The sequence below is a fragment of the Eretmochelys imbricata genome, chromosome 7 (assembly GCF_965152235.1).
Source record: "Eretmochelys imbricata isolate rEreImb1 chromosome 7, rEreImb1.hap1, whole genome shotgun sequence".
NCBI lineage: Eukaryota > Metazoa > Chordata > Testudines > Cheloniidae > Eretmochelys > Eretmochelys imbricata.
Window position 1 is genome coordinate 66,645,707 of NC_135578.1, and position 27,098 is coordinate 66,672,804.

General features: G+C 39.3%; 1 protein-coding gene across 1 annotated transcript in view; it reads left to right on the forward strand.

Moving 5' to 3' along the window:
• Positions 1 to 27,098, forward strand: part of ZMIZ1 (zinc finger MIZ-type containing 1) — a 403,763-nt gene that overhangs the window by 61,593 nt on the left and 315,072 nt on the right. The window contains 1 exon segment of the mRNA XM_077821484.1: positions 26,692 to 26,771. The gene's annotated coding sequence lies outside the window, so the exon portion shown is untranslated.

The window sequence follows — 27,098 nt, forward strand, 5'->3', positions numbered from 1 at the left end:
TTCTTAGATATGGGGTGGTCTTTCAAAGTGTGAAAGACCACCCCATATCTACCTCTTCTCCCATTTCAAGTTAATGGGAGCTATACCAGTGTGATGAGTTGTTTTAGAATCCTACCAATAGTATGCCTGTATATCTTTCATCCTGAGTTGCAGCTACTGTTCCAATGCTAGTCCATCAGATCTCATTTACAGCGGAACTAGAGCACTGGAGGGAGATGAGGAAACCAAGGCTCCCTACAACCCCCCCACATTTCAATATACAATATACTCAGTTTGAGATGGGAACTGTAACAATATCTCGTGGGTGATGTTTGATTTTACATCATTTAAAAAAAGTTCAATTTGATGAGCAATCCCCTCAAATAGTGGAATCGGTTAGGAAGATTCAACATCACCTGTTGCACCCTATTTAATCTTTCTGTTGGCAGGTAATTAAATTGAACTCATTGATTTGTGCAGATGTTTGATATTTCCCTCAAACTTCCCCTCCCCCTTTCTCCAGGTGTGCGGAACCGTCACTAACTCAAACCCAATACTATACCTGTTAATTTCCTCATCAATGGTATAAACTCTTCTGTGGGTGAAGCCAAGCAGAAATCTAGTGCTCTGTGCTCAGACTGGCAAACACAAGGAAGACTTTTTTTTTTTTAATTGCTAAAGCTAGACCAGCTCAGCCTTTAACAGTATCTAGGTATGCTAGTTAACATTTAAGACACGTCAGGTTTTTTAATCACCCTGTAATCTATAAATCTGTCAGAGTTCTATGGACTCTGGAAGCATTTTAGAGATGTTATTCCATCACTTTATTTTGTAATAGTGATGTTCTCTGTCTCCTCAATCTCTTTTGATAACTAGGATTAATTTTCTTTGAAGGAATGGTTTCCATTTTAGTGAATTGAGTGCTGGTGAAAAGTCCCAGATTGACAGCCCTGGAGACTAAAGCCTCCTTTGTATTCACAGAATACATATGGTGCAAGTTTCCCTCTCACTGAAGTTGGGCGTGTACTATTGTTAAGTGAGATGGGGGGTTATGTGATGTGAATACTAGTTCAGTAGGGACTGCGCTGAGGTCACCAAATAGGATTGGATAACTTTTATTTGCTATCAAGGCTGGATTCCATCTGGTGATAGAGGCATAAGAGGTCCATATTCTGCTAGCAATCTCTTGAAGTGACATTTGAGATTCTTGTCATCTCTTTGAAAGGGTTCTCTCTTGTTGGTTGGTAAAGAATGCTGGTGGTTTCTCATAATTTGTTCCTGCAAAGCCCATGTCTAGTGAATACGCAGCCATGACTACAACATCACAAATAAAGCCTTTTTTATTTTTTTCCCCAAACCCCAGATATCTGTATTGTCTGAAATTCACATCCAACCCAAAATTCATTTTTATGATATCTCAATTTTACAAGTTTTAGATGCTTCCCAAGGCCTACATACAATTGTGTGTTACCTGGATTTCACTGTCATCCAGTGGGTTTTCTCTCTGGGACACCTAATCCTTTGGAGAAGAGAAATTTTTGGCTGATATTTTTAGCTCTCGAAGCTCATCAGTTGCACTGCTGCTTGGGGAGGGAAGCTAAGTGATAGGAATGTTGGGCCACCACATTGTGTCAGGATTTCAAGCCCGCCAATGATGGGATATGTCTGAAAATATGAGAAGAGGAATGCTGGAACTTATTCTCTTCCCTGACACTCTATATCTAGGTAAAGTGTCTGTGCCTAAACAGCGACAAAGTCATGACATATCTCTGCTAGGTTAGCAAATTAGCAGGAATAGTTCATGTTAATTTTTTTTAAAACTGTTCCAGACTATGTAGAATTTCAAAGGGACACTTAAGAAAAACATGCACATACAAAAGCAGAAGTCTTGTTTTTACTATAAAAAATTGACTCAGAAAATGACAGCCAGACAGCTAACGATCTCTCAGCCATTATTTTCACATCTCTGCATTTTTCCTTCAAATATAGATGATATGAATGGCTATTTTTCTAAAGACACCTTATGGATGGAAAGAAAATAAAAACCCACCGTCAAACAGTTACTCCATAAAGCTACAGAAATCAGACAGTCGGGTTGCTGCCATATGACCAAAGATTTTTTGAATCTCTTCCAAAGTGAATGAAATCTTACCCAGTTGTGTGACTATTTTTCCTATTTGTTAAGTAAGCACTTCAGTCCTGGTGGAGTTGGAAGTGGCTGACTTTTTAAGCTCCGGTGAAAAGTGGAGAGAGGAGACCAAGCGGAAGGAATGCCATTAGCACACAGTGAAGCCAAGAGTGGTGCTATTTAGACAGCTGCACGTGTCGGATCATGCACTTGGGCCTCTGTCAAACTGCTATTTCTGTCTGTTTAGCACAAATCATAGTATCTGTGTATGTGGGGTAAGAGGGAGGGTTGTCATGCTTGAGGGAGAGCACCAAAAAAGATACGTTCTCATATATAAGCATTTAAAATTAGAAGAGTAGTTATAAGCTGTCTGTTTGACTGTGATCCTTAAGTTAGGAACATGGTAGAATCTGCTGTTGTAATGTCAGTAAAGCCTCAAGTTAAACAGTGGACTGACACTTTACTCCATGTAGGCATTTTAGAACAGTACCATAGTTTACCACTCCTGTACTATGTAAATGGGTTCATCCTTCTCTGGTTAATAGTATCAGCAACCCCAAGCATTCAAAAATCGTAAGTCAGACCCTTGAAAATTGAGATTTTAAAGAAAACACGTATTGGGGTCCTTTATATTAGCCTTCTGGTTTTTGACCCTTTACCCTTTTTAAGCTTTTCTTAACAACAATGAGAGTTAAAATCTTATTTTTTAAAACATGTGAAAGCTGCAATTTTCAAATAATGACCTGAATCCAGATGCTGGGGCTTTAAGAAAAACGCCATGATAAAATTATGAGCAGTTAATTTCACAGTGAAAATTCATAGAAAGCATGATTTGGCTGCGGGTGAATTAGGAAACCTCCAGCAGAGAAAACTGCTCAAGAGGTATGGTTTTCTTTTTAACTAACACCGCCACCCCACCCCCCAAAAAAGAAATAACAACAGCAACAAAAACCCCAAAACTTGTGTAGCTGCTCAACCATAACTTTCTTCATTGTGTTTTCTATCTGATGGCCACTGGCCAACGTGATTTTGGATTTTTGTATTTGCTTGAAGAATACTTTCTCAAACCAGTGTGTTGAAGTATGAAATAACTTGTTCCTTGCAGTTCTACACTGTTAGCTGATCTTGATATAAAGTTTCATACCCTTAGCCAATAATTAGTATAGTTATTAAACCCAGGCAGACCCTGCATTCATGTTGTGTAATAAAGTGGTATTAAGGTTCTAAATTTAACTCAAAAGAGAGCTGTTTTCTGCTGAAATATTGTTCTCCTCCCCACCCCCATAATATTTACATAGTATATTCTTTCCAGGGCTTGCAGTTTGCTATACAAACATTAAGCCTCACTACAGCTCCATGAAGGTAGGTGGTATTATGGCGAGATGGCAGCGATTCCAGAATTGGTCTCTGAGGCTGGGCACCTAAAATCACTAGTTACTTTGGAAAATTTAGTTAATTTTTACTAAAATAATTGCTAATTACTATTTAGCAGCAATTTACTGTACATTTACTGTTTTGTGGAATCCTACATTTATTATTTACTGTTCTTTAGTATTAATTCTATGGTGGCAGTTTCATATTTTCCAACGCTGCAGAGGACTTTTAAATGTAACCAAAACGAACCTGCTTTGTATGTTTACATTTAATGATATTTGTTTTCCTACTGGGTTTTGTAAAAAAAAAAAAAAACACCTTTCCCTTTCTGTAAAAACAGGGGGAATCACAGTTCAGTTAACCTCTGCCCCGACTCACCCCATTGTGCATAGGTTTTTGCAGTGTATTCTCATATGTCCTACATGTTGCTTTCTTCAGATTAAGGCCCTTAATTTTAATACAACTTTGTGGGGTAATTATTTTTCCCAGTACTACTTTTAAAGCGAATAAATAAACAAAACTCACTGGAGGTGGTGAGACTTATTATACCATTGAGTTCTGAAGGAGTTGTTAACATGAGTGCTGTTGATGCAATCATATTGATGGTTGGAACTATTACAGTTTGATGTGCAGGCTTTGGCTGGCCATAGTAGAGTGTATGGATTTTTGACACAACAGTCAGTTCTGTTTCTTTTGTGTCACCTCCTCTTTAGACTCCTTAATTAACTGGCACAAAAGACTGCTCTGGTTTGCCATGCCAAAGTACTTGATTGTTGCTTAATCTGGAAAATAAAGCATTCAAAAAGAATATCATTTAAAATGCCTCAGTGACCTGGTCAATTTATATTGGCTGCTTTGATCTAGTTTCATGTAAACCAGTATTTAAAATTGTAGTGTATTCATCTGGTGCAAATAGTGAGCTAAGAGAGGAGCTGGGTGGAATGTGTGCCAAGAACTAGATTGTAGTATTTATGATACTGACTAGAGTGACATTCCTAGACCCTGAGGTCACACCCTAAAGGGACCCTTCTCTAGGTCTGAGAATCTAGCTCAGTTTCTGCCCCACTGGTGGTCACAGCTGTGTTTCTTGTGCTCCTCTTTCTCCACCTACTGAAGCCATTTGCATGACTGAAGACTAATCAGATTTCTGTCCCTTATTCTCCTCCCTTTACATACCTGCCTTCAGAGACCTTACAGTGTGGCAGATCATAACCTCAAGTAGAGGAGGGCTAAGACAGCAGCCTCCAGAGCTTCTCAGCACCACTCCTGGAATGGACCAAAAAACTTCACTTGAAAACAACTTGAAGTACATACCTCTGATGTGGAAACAGACATTTTTTATTATAGAAATGCCTGGAAATCCCAACTGCAATCAGCCATCTGTTTTTTTTCTTGACACTGTACAAACACATAAGACAGAGTCCCAGTCCTGATCTCTTGTGAATCATTATGCTTTTACCCCATAGACTATAACAGAAAATACATTTGAAACCATTGATATCCACTCTTTGCCATCTTGTTCTTATAGTTTCCATCCATTAATTTCCAGAGCTTCATTTTTATACTTTATTTATATGTTATAGATACCTGGATAGGACAAATATAAACTTGAAGCTAGTTATGGTTTTGCCTGGTAAGCTGCAGAATTAGATTCTTCTTTAAAAGCGTGCAGTGACTTCTGTTCTCTTCTTCTCCCTTTTGGATTATGCTAGTGTTAAGATTTCATGCATACTTGATGTTTCATCTCAAATGGTCTATAATAAATTTAGTCTGAATAAGCTGCACTTTTTATATATCATAAATTTTGCCTCATAATTTCACTAATACACTTCCTGCCACCCCCCACAGCATTTCAATTATGTACTGATAAACTCTTTGACATTTAGATACTACATCAGCTGGCTCAAGGGGGAGATGTGGGTCACACAGAGCTGTCAAGAGAGCGGTGTCTCTTTTATATCCAGTTGGATAGGAAGCTCCCAGCTGCTGAGAGTTCTGTGAAGTAGAGGGCAGTAGCGCAGAGCCTAGAAGTAAAGTGTATTTTCATCTTAATTAATGTGTGCAAAGCACTTTGAACATTTTCAGAAGTAGGTGAGTTTTGTCCCAGTTTTGCAATTGGGAAAACTGAGGCAGACAGGTTATGTGACTTGTCTTTTGTGTCCTCGTGTGTTCTCCCTTCCCTTCCCTCTCCCCCCCCCCCCCCCCGCCACGGGTATGATAAAAAGGGAAGACACCCTGAATGCGCAAGAACTTCTTGCCTCAAGAGCTCTGTTGTGCAAAGCAGGCTGTATTATGCCTCAGTTGGTTCTGGAGAGTGGGCCATAATCTCGACACCCTAACATTTCAATCTGTACCTGGGTTGGGTATCTCCATAAGCTGGGAGCCCTGCTGCAATGTCAGGTTTTGTCAAAATCACCCCTAAATCACCCCTGGGGTTGACAACATGGGGGCACTGGTTCCCTTTAACCAGTAGGTAGAGTCCCCTTGGACAGTAGCTAGGTCTAGCACATGGGATCCTTTGGATAGTAGCATATAAGATGGCATTTCTACAATTTATATTGTTACATTTATATTCAGATGCCATTTATAAATAGTTAATAAAATAGTAAATAAATAGTTAATAAAAACTAAGAAATGGTTAGTAGATATTTTAATAAATGATAGTAGATATAAAGTTATACAGAACTTAATATAAAGTGGAAACTTAATATACAATGGAAACTTAATATAAAGTGACCCTACCATTCTCTTGTTCAGCAACAAGTCATGGGCTTGATTCATAAATACTGGGTGAAATTCTGTGGACTGTGTTACCTAGGACGCTAGATTAGATGATCACAGTAAGCCTTTCTGGCCTTATAATCTGTGCATCCATTTTTCATGTACTTTGGTATTAATTTGTTTAGGTGTTCTCTAAAGCAGCCATCTAATCCATTGTAGTTTTGTATGAACCTGGCTGCTTTAAAAAAAAAAAAGATTTGAATAGGTCTCTTCTTTATTAGTGAATAATGTAATTTAAAGAGTAGATATTCTCATTAGAAGACTTAATCTTGAATGTAATGGGGAAAAAAAAGGTCATTTGGCAAACTGCTTTATCCAGGATTTTCCTGTACTAGTTGAAACCATATGTTATTAATAACTGTTTACATAATCCACAAAAACTCGTGGGTAAATTGTAACTCAGAAACCTAAAAGGGGGGTAAACATGAGAGGAAACTGATCACAAGAACTGTGTCTAAATTCTAAAATGAACAGAAGGTTGCTGTAGCATTTCTACTCATTCCTTTTGATTGAGAAGGAATTGGTGAATTGTGAATGCTCTTCTGGAAAAGTGGTGTGTGGTTTTTTGTTGTTTTTTTGGGTGGTTGGGGGAAGTGATTGTATAAATCCCCTTCAGACTGCTAACTTCTGGCTGTTAGCCAGCTAGTTTAGTGAACAGGCTGGATTGATTACCCAAAACAGTTATTTTTGCTTTAATGCTGGTTTTGGTATGTTTGGTGTCAGATAATTTACCTTCATATCTTTGCTAAATTTAGTTGCAGCAAGTGTATTTTATGCTGTGGTCTCTACGAAGGGAGAGGGAAAATGTGTTTTTGACATATAGATACAGTAAACTGGTTAACAATCAAAAAAGACGTCAGTCTAGGTGGAATCCTCAAGCAAAGAATAGGCAGAAATGTGGCACTAGATTATACTATAAGAACCCCTTATCGTGTCTTTCAACAGAGAATCTCAAAGCTTCTTGCAAGCAACATGCAAATATCATGATTTCCCTGCAGGCTAGGTGGCATTGTCAATGTTATGCATGAGTAAGCTGAGAGACATAGGTGCTGATGACCCACTTACTCAGCAAGCCAGTGGCAGTGCTGGGACCAGAACATAGGAATCCTGTACCTCAATCCCAGCTCTAGCCACAACTTTTCCTCGGAGGACTGGTGGTTAATAGGAAACACGGAAATTTTTGGAGCAAAACTCCCATTCTCTCCTCTTTCCACCAAAATTTAAAATGATTTGAGAGGAAACCTTTGATGATAAAGGAAATGCCATTGCTTCCCTTTCCTAAATCACTGGGCTGAAAGTAAACATGATTAAGAGTATGTCTACACTGCAAGTGAAGGTGTGATTGCAGCTCGGGTAGGTATACCCAAGCTAGCTTTAATCTAGCTATCACAGGCAGTGAAGATGTAGCAGTATGGGCAAGCAACCAGCGAATATACTGGAGTCTCTTTATATGAATCTATCTAGAACTTCAAGCTGTGATTCAAAACTGTTTTGCAGATGTTGTCTTGTTGATCACAAAAACAGTGCAATAAAACTGTATCAGGAAAGGTTTTACAATACATAATCAACCCACAGTTGCCATCAGCATTGGTTGAAGAGAGACTGGGAAATAGAGCTGGACTGCTGTGTTGCCAACATTAGTGATTTTATCATGAGTCTTGTGATGCTTTGTTTTACTTAAAGCCCCAGTTCCTGGAGTCATGTGACTATAAGAGAATATCAGCTGTCATTTAAAAAACGGAAAGTTTCTAACCAGTCTGGTTGCAGAGAAAAGCTTAAAAATATGACCCCAATACATCCTAAAGGCTCAAAAACTAAGGCAAATAAAAAGAAGCCCAAATGTATTATTTTGTAATAATATGAATTTGGGAGGAGGCTTGATTTCATTATTCATGAACATTTGAGGTTGCCGGTATTGAAATAGCTAGGTTTTTTTTTTTAAACCCATGAATACAAAAATTATAAACTTGTTTTTTCAGATGACAGTCTCCTTACATGCTGACTGTTCAGGTTTGAATAGGAAGCATTATTGATAATAAAAATCACTTTAAACTTGGAGCTCTTCACAGGCACACAGTAAGATACACACCATGGTGAGAAGAACTTACAAATCAAGGGCACAATCCTGCACACACTTACTCTCAGGCACAGTGCTCATGACTGAGGATGAGTCCTGGCTTCACCATCTTTGTCCCTTTCCCAATGCCAGCCTCAAAGCACTTTTTATGATCCCCTGCTTTAACAAGAACCTCTGCATCTACTTCTATACTGCTCCAATCGTGGAATGTCCCTCCTAAGCATCCGATGAAGTGGGTATTCACCCATAAAAGCTTATGCTCCAATACATCTGTTAGTCTATAAGGTGCCACAGGACTCTTTGCCACTTTTATAGATCCAGACTAACACAGCTACCCCTCTGATACTTCTCCTAAGATAGTCTGCCAAGCAGCTACCCTCCGCTCCATCCAGACCTAGTGCATTGCCAATAAGGAACTAACCAGGTGATCATAGCACAGTCCTGGGCATTTGGGGATAATCAATATAGTTCAACGTTAACCAAGGAAAAGAAAAGTGAAGAAATACAGTGTAGCAAGAACACTACCAATTAGCTAATGTAGCCTAGTACCCCTTTGCATGTCACTTGTATGTTTCCCTATTTCCCCCTACTGTGGTCTTTGTCAGAGGCTGTGATTTGGAGATCGTCTAGTAATAATAATAAATAATCCTTTACAGGATAGACCTTTAATAAGTGGAGCTGGGGAAGATCAAATTTCTTTCCATGGTGAGGATAATGAGTGAAGTTCTATCTTTATTTTAGCTTAAACAACTTTTTATATGCTTCATTGTGACTTGTTTTTATGAAAGGTATTTTCCAGGTGGGCACCGTGGTCTAATGCAGTGGTGGGCAATCTGCGGCCCATCAGGGTAATCTGATTGCAAGCTGACATTGACCGCCCACAGGCATGGCTTCCTGCAGCTCCCAGTGACTGTGGTTTGCCATTCCCGGCCAATGGGAGCTGCCCACCACTGGTCTAATGGCTTGAGCACAGATCTGGGAGCCAGGAATACATTCTAAACATCTCTGTGGATCTGGACAAATCACTCAAGTTCTTCATGCCAAGTTTAGTGCTGCTGTGAATGCAAGTCTGTGGAATTGCATCACATTATGCCAGTCAGGAATGTCTTCCTTTTATTATATATATTACCCATCAGTAAAATGGGGGTGATAATATGTATTCACCTGCTTCTCAGTGGGATCTGTGAGGATTAGTTATGTCTCTGTAGCACTGTATAGGTGGTAAGTTTTATTACAAAGGGCAAAATTGTGCAATTACGCCAGAGGAGCAGAGAGCTGCGGGTGTCTTGTTACACTTTCATAGCAGAACAGCTGTCTGATGAGCTTCCCTGACCTGTGCAGTTAAACCAGATTTCAGCACAGTTGTCTCATTTATGGGCCAGTCTGATTTCTGATGTCAGGATGTCTTATTTTCTAAGGGGTGGCTTAAGCATAAACAGCAGCCGTTCAATGTGGTTTGCACTTTTCTTTCACTCTCCAATACCTTTCTTGGACACTCTGAATGCATTGCACTTGTACTTGCCAGAAGGCTTTCTTTTTGGCAGTGCAAGTCTTGATGACCCATTCATCCACTTTTCCCACAACAGTGTTCGTTCTTTTTGTCCACATCAACCTCTATGCATGGAATGCACTTCCAAATAAGTCGAGTCACTATGGCCTCACTTTGCTCAAATCCCTCCTAAAGACGCAGTTCTTTCATGATGCCAACAAGAAGTAAATCAATAATAATAATCCTATTTATTCTCTTTTATGGGCTTCCCAGTGCATCTTGTCTATTCTTGAGTCTGTCTTATTTATATTGCAAGCTCTTTGGTAGAGGGCCTGGATGGATTTTTTTTCTGTCTTGTACAGTGTTGAGCACACTGTCAGTGCTTAAACAGTAATTAATAGGATTATCTCCTCCTGGAACACTGCACCCCGCTTTATCTGGATACTTGGGGGCACTTCACTTAAAGGTATCCTAATTCATTGAGAATGATATGAAGCATGTAAGGCAGTAGGAGTTCCCCTTCAGTGGCGCTCAGTGTATGCTCTAAGGCCCTTGAGAGGTTAAGTTACAGTGACTGCTGAAGTTAATGAGAGTGAGTGATAAGAAAGAGGATTTACTTGTATTTCTATTAGGATCTATTAACAAGAATTTAATCAAGTGAGATCAAAACATTATCACCTTGTGAGCGTCATTGTCAGCAAATGTAACAACAATGATGATTATTTTAGTGCTTTACCTTGGGGAAAAGTGGACATAAGAACATAATTTCAGACTTGTGCAGTGTATTTAGTTGCGTGACTCCCATTCATTTTAAAGGGATGTTATTAAATAGCTTAGGACCGTGTTGATTCACATGCTGTATCTGGCTTTCATCGTGGCATATATAAATTAACAGAATCCCTGTGCAAATAAATGCCCAATATTTAGGTTTTGTGTGATAAAAGAATGTTATTTATTTTAATGTCAGAAGTATAGGTCTGCACGTCTGAAAATGACCAGTTTTGAGTGTCTCAGTTCTTAGGTGCCCAGCTTGTGACACCATCAAGGAGCCTGATTTTCAAAAGCAGACTGCACCCTGTATTTTCTGAAAGCCAGGCTTCTTCAGTGTGTCTCAGTTTGGGCACTGAAAGGCACTAGTCACTTCTGAAAATTTAAGGTATAATTCAGTGTAAATGTTCCTATCAGATATGAACAATATTGTAATTATGTGAGAACCAAGTGGTGAAATTGGGGAGAAACTGATCCGATTAGTGTCATTGTGCAGTCTGAGTGAAATGCAGCACAGATGATGAACACGTCATTAGAATTTTAAAAAATGTTCACTTGAATGTAAGTTTAAAATATATAAAATCCTTATTTACGGCCTGATCCTGCCAATACATACTAGTAGACAATTCTGTTTGCGTTTGTTTTATATGTATTTAAATGTTGGCAGGATCAGGCCCTGAGGAGGTTAGTAATACATGATATTTATCTTGATGGTGTCCTGGTTAATGGAAGTTACTACTTGTGGCTAAAACATTGTGTGCCACTTAGAAAATGTGCTCGTGCCACTTCAGTTTTCAGCCCTGGGATTAACATTGTGTATCTAAATCTCCCACAGACTGACCTGGAAATGTACCCCATAGTTATGTAAGAATAACATATTACAGATTGAGGAGGGGAGCATTTATCTCCACTGATAAAGAATAGACCCACATCTCATCCGTATGAAAGCCATGATTTATGGTCTTTATCTGCCCTGTGAGGATTAAACTGTTTAGCCTGCTATTTGTTTTGTGTACTTAATTTGTACTTGTTTTATATGTATTAAAAATCTCTCTTTTTTTTTATTATTTCGTAGCTCTGAAAAGAAGAGGAGAAGCTTCCTCAAAATGTATTTTGTTAAATACAGTAGTTAATGCTGACACAATATTTTAAAAGAGGAAATGGAGAAAATGTACTAATTATTTCTCCTCCTTGCTATGAAGGAGATTCCTATTTAGCTTCAGATCTTAAATATTATGAACACTTAAAAGCCTGATCTGAAATTAGTGGGAGTCTTTGCACTGATTTCAATGAGATTTTGGGGGAAATAAGTGATAAGAGCAGATGGCCTCCACCGGAGGCAGCAGGTCATGTGGCATTCTACACACAGGGAGACAGGTGAGGGGGGGAGGCTACCAAAGAGACGAGGAACAAGAGGAATTCCACACAGACAGAAGTTTCAAATCTATACCAGGGCATCAACGTGGAAACTTTGGAAGATTCCTTTCAAGATCAAGTCGGTCTAAGGGAACGGAGAGATACACAAGGCACACGTGTGGATGGCAGGTTAGGCCAATCTGTAAGAAAATCAAGTTTGTGTGCAAAGAGTTATCCAGCTGTCTGAGGAAGATAGACAATCCTTGTTGGAGATTCAGTATTCAGAAGAACTGAAAGAACATTTTGCAAGGAACAGGCAGATTACAGGACAGTGTGCTGCCTTCTTGGAGCCAAGACAAGAGATGTCACTCCAAGATTGTATAGGCTTCTGAAGTTGAAGGGCAAGGATCCATTGGTGATGGTTCATATCGGCAGTAATGACACTGTGTTGCAGGATATCTCATAGACAATAGATGGCTTCAGGGAATTCAGAAGTATGCTGAAGAAAAAGCAATCTTCTGACATACTTCCTGTCCCACAAGCAAAGGAAGACAGAAGGTGGTAGATTGTGGATGTGAACTGCTTGTTAGGTAAATGCTATAGGGTGGAGGGTTTTGGTTTTGCAGAACCCTGGTCCATCTTCTATTGGGAAAGGGTTGACTAGTTTGGATGGCATCCACCTCAATACAAGGGTGACCAATTTCTTTGGGAGTAGGCTGGCAACAGTAGTCAGGAGGGGGTTAAACAAAGAATCAAAAGGGAGGGTAAAAAGAGGGAAGATATGAACACTCAGTACAACATCAAGATGTTGAGAACTACATGAATCAAGGAACCAAAAGGATATAAAAAAGGCAATTCAAGAATTTCTTCATCTGCTAGGAACCTAAGTAACAAACAAGAGGAATTGGAATTGCTCATTTATGAGCATAGTTTCAGTCTAGTTGGTATTACTGAAACCTGGTGGGATGATTCACATGAGTGGAATGTTAAAGTCAATGGTTACAATCTATTTAGGAAGGATCAAGTGGGAAAAGGGGAGAGGGAATGGCACTCTGTCAAAAATGACCTTTTTCCAAGTCACTGATGCCTCAGAAGAAAATAATCTTGAATTCTTATGGATCATTGTCCTAACAGATAAAACACTGAGGTGTTGCTGCAGAGGGCACATGATGAGGGGAGTGGTAGGAGGAAGTGGCAATGTAGCCTCATATTTTTGTTTGATTGTGTGGTTTCTTTATGCCTTTGCAGTATTGCCATTTACTGATCTTGATGGTATTCCAGGCGAGTACAGTAGGCTTCCCTTGTGAATGCTCTCCTCTGAGGTAGTCAGGTCCCCTGGAGATTTGGAGCAGTGTGAACTGCATGGCTGGGCCTTCCTTCAGACCCCATTCGTAGCTTGGGGATCGTGGGTAGTGAGATGCCGATCTAAGCTTGAGGCTTCAGTCAGCTGGGAAGGATGGGGAAGAGCTGATGCAGTGGTTCATGTGTTTGGAGCTCTTAGTGCAAGAACACTTCTTGCCTCAATATGACTTAAGTTTCTGAGGCTTTTTGGTATCAATAAAACATTTTTGATTCTTTTAAAAGCCAAACCGTATTATTGATACACTGTATCAGTCTTTATTTCTAAATGCTATAATCTATATTTTTTTCAAATGTGTATACCAGTTACATACAAAAACCTAGATTCTGAGAGTCCTAGAAGATGAATATCAAACAAACAAACAAAACTTGCTAGTTCAAAATGTCTTGTTTATATGGAAACATGAAGGCATCTTGTCCAAGTGTATTTAGTGTCCTGTGAACCAGCATTCTGGGCCACAGTTGTGTGTGTTTGTGCCAGTTCAATGTCATGTGTCAGTAATTTTGCGGTAGACTGGCAGAGTCTCTGGGTTGAAACCAAATGTCGGTGGTTGGCAGGCTTGGCAGCCAGAATGTCTAATTGCAGCAGGGTATAAAGAACCCTTGTGTACTCTGACAGCACCATGGAAAATTTAGACTGCAAAGAAGTGAGATTATAAACGTGAAACTTTGTTCAAACCTTTCTCCCCCTCCCTTTAGCATAACAAAATTGGATTTGTTTTTGAAGTACGTTAAATATGGGGAATCCCTGTCTTAATGAAACCTGATCCCTATAATGTTTTACAGAAGACCTTGATGATTTAGTTTTTGGACTAAGTAGAGTTTATCTCTCCTATGTTTTCATAAAGTTAACAGTTTAAGAGATGATCGTTAAATAATTTTATCTGGGGAAAAACAGTGCTGTTTTCTCTCAGGTTTGAGGTAAAATAAGTGATCAAATTAATAATTCATTTTCAGGTGTCCAGGATGTAGTATAGAATTGGCTCTGTTCAGACCACAGTGCCATATGTGAAGAAGCAGCCAGCTCAATTATTGCATCATGCTCGTTAATAGCTTCCCTTCCCCCCACCCTTGTATTGAGTTTAATTGTAATCGCTTGCAGAGACCAAAAAGTACTGATGAAAGCTCCCAATGGCCGTGTGCTTTTTTAGAATGTTACCCTCTTGGGCAGATGCTGCTGTTATTAAAAGAAGACAGTCCCAGGAATGGAGGCAAAGGAAAGCCATCTGTATGTAGGGATTATTTACCATATTCTGTGTTGACGCCATACTTATGGTAAAAAATTTACTATCAACAAAAAGCCAGATGATCAATTTGTGTAAATGGGTGTAGCGCCATTGACCTCAGTGGAGTGACAGCACTTTGTACAGGCTGAAAATCTGGCCTAAAGAGTTTATTAAAGTCTTATCTTTCATGTTCTAGCTGTCTGGTTTTAGAGCTAATCATTTATGCAATAGAATTATGAATTCCTTCTTTTGCTTTCAGTCATCTTTTTGAAAAAGCAGCAACATACCTAGTAAAACCCCAGTATTGATGTTGAGCAATAACTGACATACAAATGCTTTGTACTTATGGAGCGGTAAAGAATAAAATGACCATGTGAAAATTTCTTTAGTCAAATTTTGACTAAACAACAATGGAAGAGTGTCCCTCTAGCACTCTGGGGAACCTTGGTAATATTTTAAAAATAGACGAATAAACAGATCCATCAGTGACTCCAGATCAAATAACTCAGGGACAAGATACACGCACACAACCAAAAAATTGACTTCCCCACACACTGCTACCCAGCAGTGTTTACATCACTTTGGGGGTTTTAGACAGTAAAATATGCAGCCACTCAAAGAGTTGTGAAATTGACCAGAGCAACATACCTATCTGCTACTTCAAAAAATCCCAGTTTGTCCCTAGTAAGTCATGAATTACTAACAAGTAACCTCCCCCCCCACCCCGCCCCTTAAAGGACATCTGATCTTGGAGGGATGTCACTGTGCTGCGTTGGATACAAATCATACTAGTTTTATCTCTTTGCTACATAAAAAGAAAAAAATGTGTAAGTATTACAAAAGGTCAGGTAGTTTTTGTCCAAGTAATACACTGCTCATGGCTTTAATATGATGCCTGTTTATGATTCTGCCATCTGCAGGAGCAGCAGCCTATCATAAAGTTACTGTATTGATCTGTCACTAGGGCTGTCTTGTCTGCCAAATGAAAGATGGCTTAAACTCATAACCCGAGCCAGCAGTTTTCTTATTGTGAGCCAGACAAAAATGCCATTGATCTTCTTTGCTGAAGTGTTCTTTTCACAGCTTGCCAGCACAAACACTCTGTTGTCCTTAGTCAGGGATAATTAGCTAATAATTTAATGCAACTGAGACAGCAGTCTTAGTTTAATTCAGCAGTGAAAGGATATGCAGTAACTTTTAAATGATGAGGTACCTTCTTTAAAGCTTGGCCATGTTAACAGGACTTGTCTCAACTTTTACACTCTCACTTTAGGTTTGATTTCCTTGGTACTAAAGAATAATGTACTTGTTACAGTGGCTAAGATGGGTTGTCAGTTTAGGTTTTATAGAAAAAACAAAAGACAGATGGAAGATTGGTATCTCTATCCTTGAGTTCTTGGTTACTAAGTAACACCTGAGCCTTATGATCACTTACTTAGTGAAATCAAATATTAGGTTGATTTAGATTCATCATGAAAACCCAATGATCTGTAAGCCACAAAGCTTACAGATTTAGTGATATCCAATCAATAGAGGGACTGCACCTATCTTCATCTTGTTAAAAAGATACTGTTAAGTTGGTTTAAACTCTAAATTTAGGTTTTATATCCCTCTTTTGAAAATGAGGTTTGCTAACCCAATGTGAAAATAAAGATATAACTGTGAATTCAGAAGTTTCTAGTGAACTTTGGGGCTGGGAGCATTAAAGGTATTCAGGCTGCTGCTCTGGATTTGCAAAACACATGCAGGCTTCACACAACACAGTGTGTGTATTTAGTTTACGTTTTTTATAATTTGCTGTTTGGAAAGAGAGAGAGAAACTGAGATCCTGGTCCAGATCCTCAGATGCAATCAAGGAGCAGTCAGCACAGCTTTGGAGTAGGGCGATTAATATGGTATTAAACCATGTCTCTGTCCCTGTGCACCTGTGGCTGGGCCAACCCCTGGTATAAATTAGAGCAGCTCAAAGGCTTCCCTAATCTACAGTGGCTTCTTACAGCACCTACAGATTATCCGGGTACAGGGATACTTGGCCTCATCTCCTACTCTGGTTGCTAGGGAGGTAGTACTGATGGGGGATGATTTGTAATATGGGAGCTGCTACTGTGACTCTGTATCACTTTAAGAAAAAAAAAAACTTTTCACAGGATGTGTGTATGTGTTTCTTTTCAATGGTTCAGGTCTGATGGGTTTAGGTCTTTGAATGAGGGACTGGCTCAAAACTTCCCCAGGATCTGGCCCCCTGTGTGTTTCTTTTAGAATGTGTGTGGTTCTCATATTATAGCAATGAGAGCATTATAGACACCTAGTGAAAAAAAGCAAATATCACCCTTCTATAGATGTGATGTAAGGGTATTCACCTGTCCCTGATTTTAAAGGAAGTTCCTTTTTGGAGCTTAATATCCTGCATAATGTATCAAGTCAATAGAAGTGGCATTAATTATGCAGAGGGTCATATGCTGTTTTTTCTACTGTATTATTTTGCGTTATAGTTAAGACTGTGTTTGCAAAGAGGGGAGCAAAGCATTCCTTAAGTTTTCCTGTATTGTTCACACTTACATTTAATGTCTGTGGAGCATGGGTGGGTATCCTAATTCTAGTTAAGAATGGGAGGTTAATCCATAGGGAATTTTAAAGTTGCTTTAAATTTGGGGATTTAGATTATTGTGTCTGAAACCACCTCAAAAATAGGCACAATTTACTATCCTGTTCTTTTGGTAAACTACTTAGAACATATTTGTCAGATTTGGGAAACTGGTGTGCCAGTGTATGTCATTTTAACTGTCTGGCTATAAATAGAAATATTGGGATATATACGCCATAGTTGGCAATAATGTCCGTCCCTTAGATAGATTATAATAGTATTTCACAATTACCTCTCTCTGAAGATTGCAATGTTCTGATGAATTATATCACTCTAACACTTGTGTCCTATCTTTGCAAATTGTTTAAGCTTTTCTTAATCTGTTATAATTTCCTTTTTTAACACACAGGCTAGAGAGTTGTATTTTTTAATAAAACAGAAAAATTAAGAATTTCTTTGTCTTTTTCTGAAGATTCCCAATAGCAAATGCAACTGATTTCAGGACTGCACTCCATCTGTCTAGGAAAGAAAAAAGACATTAGTAGTCCACACATGAGCAACTTATTAGTTCATTTGGTGAATGCAATACAGTGATTCAAGACTGATTTAAAATATTCATCCACAATTACTGGTGCAGCACAGTTCAAAGTGCTGCAAATCTGTGGGTTTGACTGAGAAATTTAAGGAAAATAGCTGCAAATTGATTCTGTATGTAATTAATGAAACATTTCATTCTAATGTAAATATTTAATGCTTGGGTCTTGTTTTGCTTGTTTCCTTTCTCTCACTCATCCCTCCCAATCCCCTTTATATGTTTGTTTGCTCAGGGAGTGTGAGTGGGGGTGGGGAGGAATCCCCTGGATAGGGAATATTCATTCTGTGGAAATATACCTTAGCTGAGCTGCATCTTCTGCTGCCACAGCCGCCAATCTGAGAGGTCCTAAGGACTAACAATGTCCATGGACTTCAGTGAGAGTGACAAATTCTCGTCACTTTTCAGGATCAGACCTTTTGCGTTGTGGAGGGAATAGACAATGATATAGATTAACTGTTTAGGTGGGTGTGAGAAATGGGGTGCAAGGAGGTAGCTTTTGCCCTTAAATGCCACAGCAGTTTAACTGAATTTTGCCATCCTCATCAGTGGCAGAGTTTAGGAAGAGCCTGTAGTAAAACCTCAAAGATCCTGAGGCAAACTTCAGCTTGTTTTGGAATTATTGTCTTTCAAGTCAGTTCTGCACATTGGACAGAGATTTTGCAGTGTTTCCTGCTTTTAACTGCTTCTCTGTGTTGTTGACGGTTTAGAATTTCAGCGTGGGCCTGCTGACAGGGTTTGTCATGAGGGCAGGACCTGGATCGTAGTCTAAAGCTCTCCAAGATGATCAGAAACCCAAGATCTAGGGCTACCGGTTTGGGAGTACTTGCATAACTGCTTATTTGATTAAATCAGTGAGGAGAGTTCTTGACCATCATTTGTTGTAACTGAACAAATTGGAAGGCAATGGGGGAAAAAAGCCCTCAAGCCTTCTGCTTCTAGCCAACAAACCCCTGTATATGAAGGTTTTTCCTTTGAGGCATGGTTGTGTGACTAGTTGTTTTCTTCAGTGCTGGATTTATGTGACATTAATCCAGAGTAAAGGGCTTGGAACTGTAGAATCAAACTAGATAATGTGCTTGTATCTCCTTTAGGTTGTGATGCTGAAGCTTTTGCTCCTTTGTTCCCAGAAATAATGGGACTACTTATATGAGTAAGGGCTGCAAAACCAAACCTTCTACTGCTCTGTGCTGTGTATAGTGATACAGCCAACAGAAGGAGATGGATACAGTATTGTAATTTAGAATACTTTCTGCTGTGGTGAGCCAAAGTTGCAGATACCTCACAGAAAAATGAGAAGGAAAAGGTTTGGCTGTGCACGTATACATGCAAGCAATGTTTGGATATTCTTGTGTGAAATACCCAGCTTCAGGATCCAGTTTGATATCTCAAGGCTTTTACATATCTGCTAACCAATGAGGTTAGTGGATGATATATAGACTTATAATAATATATATTGGTTGGCGGCAAAATTGAGTTATCAGAATTATGATTTTCTTCTGGCAGGTAGGCCTTGGTTTTGCTAATGCAGGCCTTTAGCTTACCACCTAACATTCTCCATTCTTTTTTTTTTTTTTCCTACAAGAATGAAGGAGTTTAAACTTTGCAAAATGACGAAACCTCGTCATATCATTATTTGGGAGAAACTGAACTAAAACAGAACTTTTTGGTCCTTCAAATAAATTCCCGATAAATAATTCACCTAAATAAAGAATCCTGTTCTTATCTGATGCAAAACTAAAGCCCTTGTGCTGGCTGAAGTATTTCCGCACATGCATAAACTGTTGAAAAAATCAGTTTAACCAAAACAGCAATATTTTGTGAAAATATTTTGATTTTTTTTCAAAGTGTTTCATTTTTTTGAATAAAAATTTGGCAGTTTTCCAAAACACTTAGTTTCCTTTTTGGTTTAGTTTCTTGTTTTCTCTCACTTTTGCACCCCTTCCCTCCAGTTCTCCGCTCTTCCCCCACTTCCCCCTTCAGAGTGGGAGAGTTTTTTTTCCTGACCAAAATGAAGCAAATTTTTCCATTGATTAGCAATTTGTTTTTAAAAAGTGAGAAATCATTTATTTCAGTCATTTCTGAAAAAAACAAATGTTTCTTTTTTCAATAGTTTTAATGAAATATACTTCTCTTTTTCAGTCAGTTATGGTAAAACACATTGGCTAAGTGCACTTATATATTAAACTCTTTGGAGAGTCCACACTGTTTTGCTCTGTGGTCCTTGAGTGGAGATCCCAGAGGCTCTTTAAAAATCTATCCATGTGTGGCCAGAACTACTATGATAGATTTACTAGACCCAGCAAATAAAGTCTTAAATTTATTAGATGTTGGTATTTTATATCTTTAAATTTCATTTAATCCACAATTAAAATGGCTTTCATGTCAACTCAGTTTCTGTCCAGATTACAGAATCATCCTATGAATTGTGCATGATTGATTGTTTCTGGACTCTCAAACCAAGTTAATTTGTCCTTTTTGAAACATTTTGGATTTTTTTTTGCCACTTTACATTAATAGCCTACGAATACATAATTGCTATGTATAAAGTTAAAAGCATACATTCTGAAGGGTAATAATTTCGATAGTAAAGTTATGCTGTTAGCGTTTCACTGGAGAGAGAAATGAATGGTTAAAAACAAGCATGTCTAATCTTGTCTCAGTGTTTATGCACCCAGTAGCGATACTGTCATTTGAGAATTAAGTTTATAGCACATATTTGGGTGGGAGGCTCACTGCTGGATGCGGCAATAATCTACTTTAGGAGTACCGAAGACATTTTCTCTCCTCCCTACCTCCTCCCTGTGTTTGATATTGTATGTAAGTCTTGTTCATACATACTGCTTTCTTTCCTTGTTATCCTGCTCAGACCTTTTCTCTTAGCAGTAATAGCTGCTGAGCTACCTGGTGACTCATCTATATCATTAGTCTTTCCTTTAAGTGTAGTTTTAAGGGACTCCTTTCTGCCTACAGGTTATTTGGTATCCAACACATGCAGCAAAAAAATCAGTAACTTCTGCTTCTCTGCAAATGTGTTCCTTGGCCATACGTAAAGAAGAATCTGATCCTCTAATAATGACAGAAGCAGAACCTTTTTGCATGCAAACCACTTCTATTGCTCTGATAGACTGGGTGATAGTTTGTGTGTTTAGCTACAGTTGTGGGGGCGGGGAAGAGTTCAGTTAAATTAGAAATATGAAATAGACTAAGAATGCTCACGGTGGGGGTGGATGGCTGGTGCTTCAGGTAACAGGATACAGTGCGGGCTCTCCCATCTCAGTGGTTCAGCTCCAGCCAAGATTTGTAATGACTAGAGATGGGTAGGAAACATTTTTGCCACCATGTGAAAACTTTCACAGAATTTCTGAAATTTCCCTGTTCTACATGCAACTGACACCTTTCCAAAAACAAAAGAATTTTTTTTTGAGAGAGAGAGAATAGCTAATAGCCCAGTGATGAGGGTGCTCCCCTGGGATGTGGGGGGAAACAAATGCCAGTTCTTGCTCTCCCTGGTTCTCAACAGGGATTGAACCTGGGTCCCCCACATCCCACGAGTATCCTAACCACCATGCTATCGGCTACTTTGGGATGTCTCTCTTTGTTTCTCTTCTTGGACCTGTGCCATTGAAAAATGCTGAACCCGCTCTAGTGATAGTCAATATTAGAGTGCTCTCCACACGAACGGTGCTTCACATGCACTGCACCTGACGGGTGGTAGCCCTTTCAGGTTGGTGGTTCTTGGAGGGCTAATTTGGACATGGCATTTTGATCTGACTGAACTGCAAAGCCAGGTTGCATGGGTCATGGTCTTGGAACACTGACCTCCAGGTCCTCAAACAGCACGGGGTCAGGGAACAGATTTGAAAAGCCTGCCCCGCTAATACGGGGATCATTGCAGAACTGGCTGGGAGTGGCTGAACGGCAGCAGAGCCTGGGTATTTTGATGGGTTGGAGGAGGCTACTTAAGACACATGGAGAAGTCTGAGGATTTATACGCTTTCATAAAAAACTAACAGAATGTTAAGGTTCCACTGTTAGGCACTTAGAAGTCAGGAAATTACAAAGTTAAGCCTGCATGTATATGCAGTACAGTACCGTCTGTGATTAGATGCTGTCTCTCAAATAATACAATCCAATGTATAAACTTCTATACGTAGGTGTAGCATCTTGTACAGAGCTAGTTGAAAATTTACCCTCATTATTTTGTGATGGAAATTGTTTTTGACAAAATGAAAAAAAAATCTTTTAAAAATTGCCCACTTACTTTTAAACAAAAACAGGGTTTTGTTACAAAATGGAACATTTTTCAGCCATTGAAAACCAAAAATTTCCAGTTTTAAACCACTGGAAACCTGACAATGTTGACAAAATTTAAAAATGCATCAGTTTTTCACAGGGGAAAAAAATCCATTCCTGACCAGCTGTAATCTGTTAGTACTGCACCCACTAGGCAGTCGGTTATAATCATTTAGGAGAAAAGTACATAGTAAGCTGTTTTTAAGTAATATGTTACGGTGTAAACGTAAAAAGTGCAAATTTGATAGCATGGATAAGCCACACAAGTGTACACCTAAGGCAGCTTCATAATCACTGCCTCATTGTGTAATCTGCGCCTACAGAACCCTGTGCTCCTGTTGGAAGAGAAATTATGTAGCACATGGCTGTTGACGAAGGGTTCATTTATGCCTTTAGGGCACCAGCCCTCTGCTGGGAGGAGAAATAATGGTAAAGAAATAATGGATATAGAGCTATCACTGCCCTTAGTGGGAGCTCAGGGAAAACAGGTTGCCTCCCTGAAGCTCACAAGCATGCAGCAGGGTCTGCCCACAACTACAGGGAAAGAGACAGCCTGTGGCCCCTGTGCAGCCAGCCAGTTCCCTTGGCTGATGAATGGGGGGTATCTAAGCCTGTCCTGTTTTTAAGGTGTTATACAGGGAGTACACAAAGGGAGCAGTGCTTGTGCTTTGGAGAGAGCACAGACTGATGATGCGCTGCTATACAGGAAAGCACCCATGTGCATTTTGAAAGAAGAGTTAACGAGGTTAGTTAAATCAAATAAATGGTCTTATTACATCTATGCTGTGACAGGGCTCTTTGATCTATATCCATTATTTCTTTACCAGTATGGCACTTAAAATCTGTACCACTAGGTTCTTAGGCTTTTCTTAACTATAAAACTAGCAGACACTTCCCCCTTTTTAGGTGGGAGCTCTGTAAGGGCCTAAGAAATATGTAGAGAGTTTAAATGATGCTGAATATAAATTGCTACACCAAATTTTGCAGCAATAAAATTGCAAAAACTTTGCAAGCCTATAGAGGGCTCAGTTAACTAACTTATAACACAGTCTGCATAATGAAGGTTATATTTGATGTTTAAAGATGATATTTTGTACATATTTGTTTGTTTTCCTGAATACCATCGTACACTTGTGAGTTAACAATCTTATTTAGGAGGTGTGTCTGTTGAATGCTTCCGGTGTGGGATACAACTATAATACCGGATACGGTGTTTATGAATGAGGAGGCAAAGCTTCTGGCACACTAAACAGTTCATTCTGGTATTAGGGGTATTCCTGATTTGAATGGTATCATCCATTTTAATGAGAATATTAGTGGAATCGGTAATAACTCTAAAACCAGAATGAAATTTTTAGTTGCACCCACAGTAATTTAGGTCTCAGTGAGACTGTGGTTGTGTGCTTAAGGTACATGTGTAAGTTTCTGCAGGTTTAGGGGCTAACTGAGGCCATTTTGGTTTGCCCGGGGTGGGAGGGGATGTGATTGTTCTTCTGGCTGAGGAAGAATATCTTGTGTTCCTCAGCAGTGACCTCTTTGGATGACTATGGAGCAGAGTTGCTTGGCTCTGAGAAGAAGTTTTGACCATCCTGTGTCAAAAGGCTGGTAGCTGTGATGTCGGACCACTGTATGTGAGAGAAAGGGAAAGTCTTCTTTTCTTGTGAGCCGCATCAGTAGTTTCAGATTTTAAGATCCAACACTGGTTTTCCACTGAATGCATCCGATGAAGTGAGCTGTAGCTCACGAAAGCTTATGCTCAAATAAATTTGTTAGTCTCTAAGGTGCCACAAGTCCTCCTTTTCTTTTAACACTGGATTGTGTCACTTCCCTATTTGTACCCTTTCACTGTCTTCCCTTGGCCTTCCAAGCTTTTGCTCAGCTCTTCTCCGGCTAAATCACTGCTTATTTCTCTCTGCTCACCTCTTTCTTTTTTTCCCTTCACAAGCCCCTCCTGTTTAAGAGCTCACTGTGTATCCTTCTCCCACTCTTGCCTTCAGACCTTCTTCCTTGCTGCCCTTTTGTGCTCGGAACAGGCTTTGTTCTAATCCCTCCTTAAAAAAACCCTGCTCCATAAGGCCTGACAATAAGCCACCGAGGAGATGCATTTAAATGAGAAATATGTTAAACTGGCCATCGTGCATGGTTTGCTCTGTGTGTGTCCTATGCACTCTCAAGCTATATTTTCCTTTCCCATTGTTTACTCTTGCAGAATTGCTAATTACCAACCCCAAGTGTTCAAAAACCATGAGTTGGGCGCCCAAAATTATGATTGGCTTAAAAGTCATTATACTTATAAACCGCACGCTGTCACCCCACCCCGTGTTTTGGGTTCTTTTTATTTGTCTTGTGTTTTTCGAGCCTTTGGGGTGTGCACTCAGGTCACGTTTCTGAACTTTTCTGCACGACGATGGGGGCTAGAAATTGGACAACTGCCTTTCTGTTTCCGTTTTAAAAGAGATTTTCTTGTAATCACAGGATTCCAGGAGCTGAGGCTTAAAGAAAAACACGACATATTGTCAGACTCGTGATAAAATCACAAGAATTGGCAGACAACTCTGTTGTCTTTCCATCACCCCCACAACTTTCCTAGTCTGTATGTAATGTGTTGGTTATCCTTTCACATATTGATCTTAGACTGTCATCGCCTCAGAGCAGAGATTTTAGTCTTTTATAACTTGTAATGCACCACACATGCCTTTGGTACTAGAAATAATCTAATACCAAGTGCCTTGGATTTTAATGATTGAGCATTTCATAGTCAAGAAACTTTATTTAAAAAAAAAAAAGTCTTCTTTGGGTCCCATAAACTGGTTATTGTGCTCCCTCTGCTGGCTCTACAGGAGCAGCAGATATACACTGTCTTCTCCAAGCCATGATTGCATTGACAGTGCTGACATGCAAACTGGAAGCTTTGTGAGGAGAGATTGTCTATGTTCGTATAACACAGTTCCTCTTCACAGTGCACTGCTTATAACAACTGCCTCACTGGAAGTGCAGTACTTACATGAAAGTGACCAGAAGGACTGAGAGAAGTTTGTGATACTGAACCAATGGACTGGTGATAGCGAGTGTCAGTGGGGGTATAGGATATGGGTAGCATGGAAGAGATGGGTTTGGACCAATTTTTTAAAAAAGCGATGGAGAATCCATAATGTGGGATCATTAATAATGCTTAATGCTTTTCAGCCATAGGTCTGAAAGCACTTTAAAAAGGAAGGTCAGTAGAATCATTCCCATTTTACAGATGGGGAAACTGAGGACCAGAGAGGTGAAGTGACTTACCCAGAATCACATAGTGTGTCAGTGGCAGAACCTGAAATAGAACCCAGGACTCCTGACTCCTCTACTGGGTGGAACAAAAGTCTAAGCTCTAGTGGAAAGAAGTTAAAATTGTGGGGGGAGAGGGAAGGTATCTGTGGAAGGGAACAAATACCATTATGGAGTTTTGAAGAGCTTATTGTATTGAAACTAAAAGATCAATTTTTCACCAATAGTGTCTGTCAAAATGCAGGCTTCTTAAAATGGTTATTTTTTACCTGGACAAGAAATACAGCCAAATCCGTTTTTGAGGCAGATTGTGTCTTAATGAAAATATACTTCTTTCAGTTGAGGATGCTGTTCTTCGCAAATAATTTAATTTTTAGCTTTTTTACTTTTTGTGAATTATCCATTAACAAACTAAATGCTCCTGCAATCCAAATAGGAAGTAATCATAACTTACATTTTTTCATTATTCTACATTTGTCATCTAACCCTGAATCTGGGTATTTTGCAGCGTCTGAGTTGTTTCCTAACTCTCTGGTTTCAGCTCCTGATAATTGATCATTAGCAGTTGCTGATTGACTGGGCACTGAAATCACATGGGGTATTTTCTGCTTCGGAAGACTGGCTTTTCATGAACGTTCTTGCAAACAAAAAATCATTGTGTAAAAGTTAGTTGAAAATTAATAAGAAGGATTACAAACTGTGTTTGTGTGTGAACATTCTTCATTTTTTCTGCCCAGTATTCTCTGAGTTTTAGTGTCTATTAACAGGAGCCTATAAGGATATCTTGCTTGACTGCTGAGACAGCATGTAACAGAACCCATGTGCCAGTAAACATTCCCCTGTCCCTCCTTACAGTATTTCTTTTATGATTTAAACAGCATTTCCTAGAAGTCAAGGGGCCATGCCAAAGTAATCTGTAAATTTGCTTTGTTTTGCTTCAGACAGGGTGGTGTTTTGTGGTATTTTGTTATTTTGTCTCCTCCACCTAAACAAAGTTCAGGGTTGGATTTTTTTTTTTTTAAACGATAGTTCATAACATTCAGCAAAGAGTCTCCATTAAGAGAATGAAAGAGAGTTCAGCATGGCATTTAACTGAAGAAAAAATATTTACCTTTTCAGGTTAATAAATCTGGATACTCACTTTAGTAGAATTCACTAACAGCTTCTCATCTTCATTTTACAGATGGGCAAACTTTGAGGTTCAAACTGATAAAGTGGTTCACCCTAATCCCACAACGAATCAGTGGAATTGCTGGTTATAGAAGCTGGGGTCCCAAATCTTAATCCTTTGCCCCCACATCTTGCTTTTTAGAACTTTTAAAGTTCCATGAGTTTTTGTAGATCTGCCTTAGCAGCTTAAATGCTTCGTTGTACCGATGAGGATGTGTGGGTAACGCATCTATATTTCATTGTAGGAAAATGGATCGTGTTATGTGAAGGCACTGAGAAAATAGTCATCAGATCCTGAGAGGAAGAAGGCACTTGTGGAACTCAGGTAGGAAGATTTTTATTCTCAGTTGGTAAAATACCTATGGGCCTCTTGTCTTTTCCAGCCAGTGCATCATGGTTTATGCTTTAACTACTCATCTGGTTGCTATCAAGGTTCATCAGCTCTTTTGAGAAGCAGTTCAGTTGATGACAATGACAAAACACTGCAAGCAAAGCCCTTGGTATAAACATTCATTGGCTACCTGGGTTTAATTCTGTTGATACTAATGTACAGTACAAACAAATTACGCGTGCACTGGCCTTTCCAGCTGTAAAATAGAGCAATAGCATATTCTGCATGCTCCCAGTAAACATGCACTTATAATAAACAAAC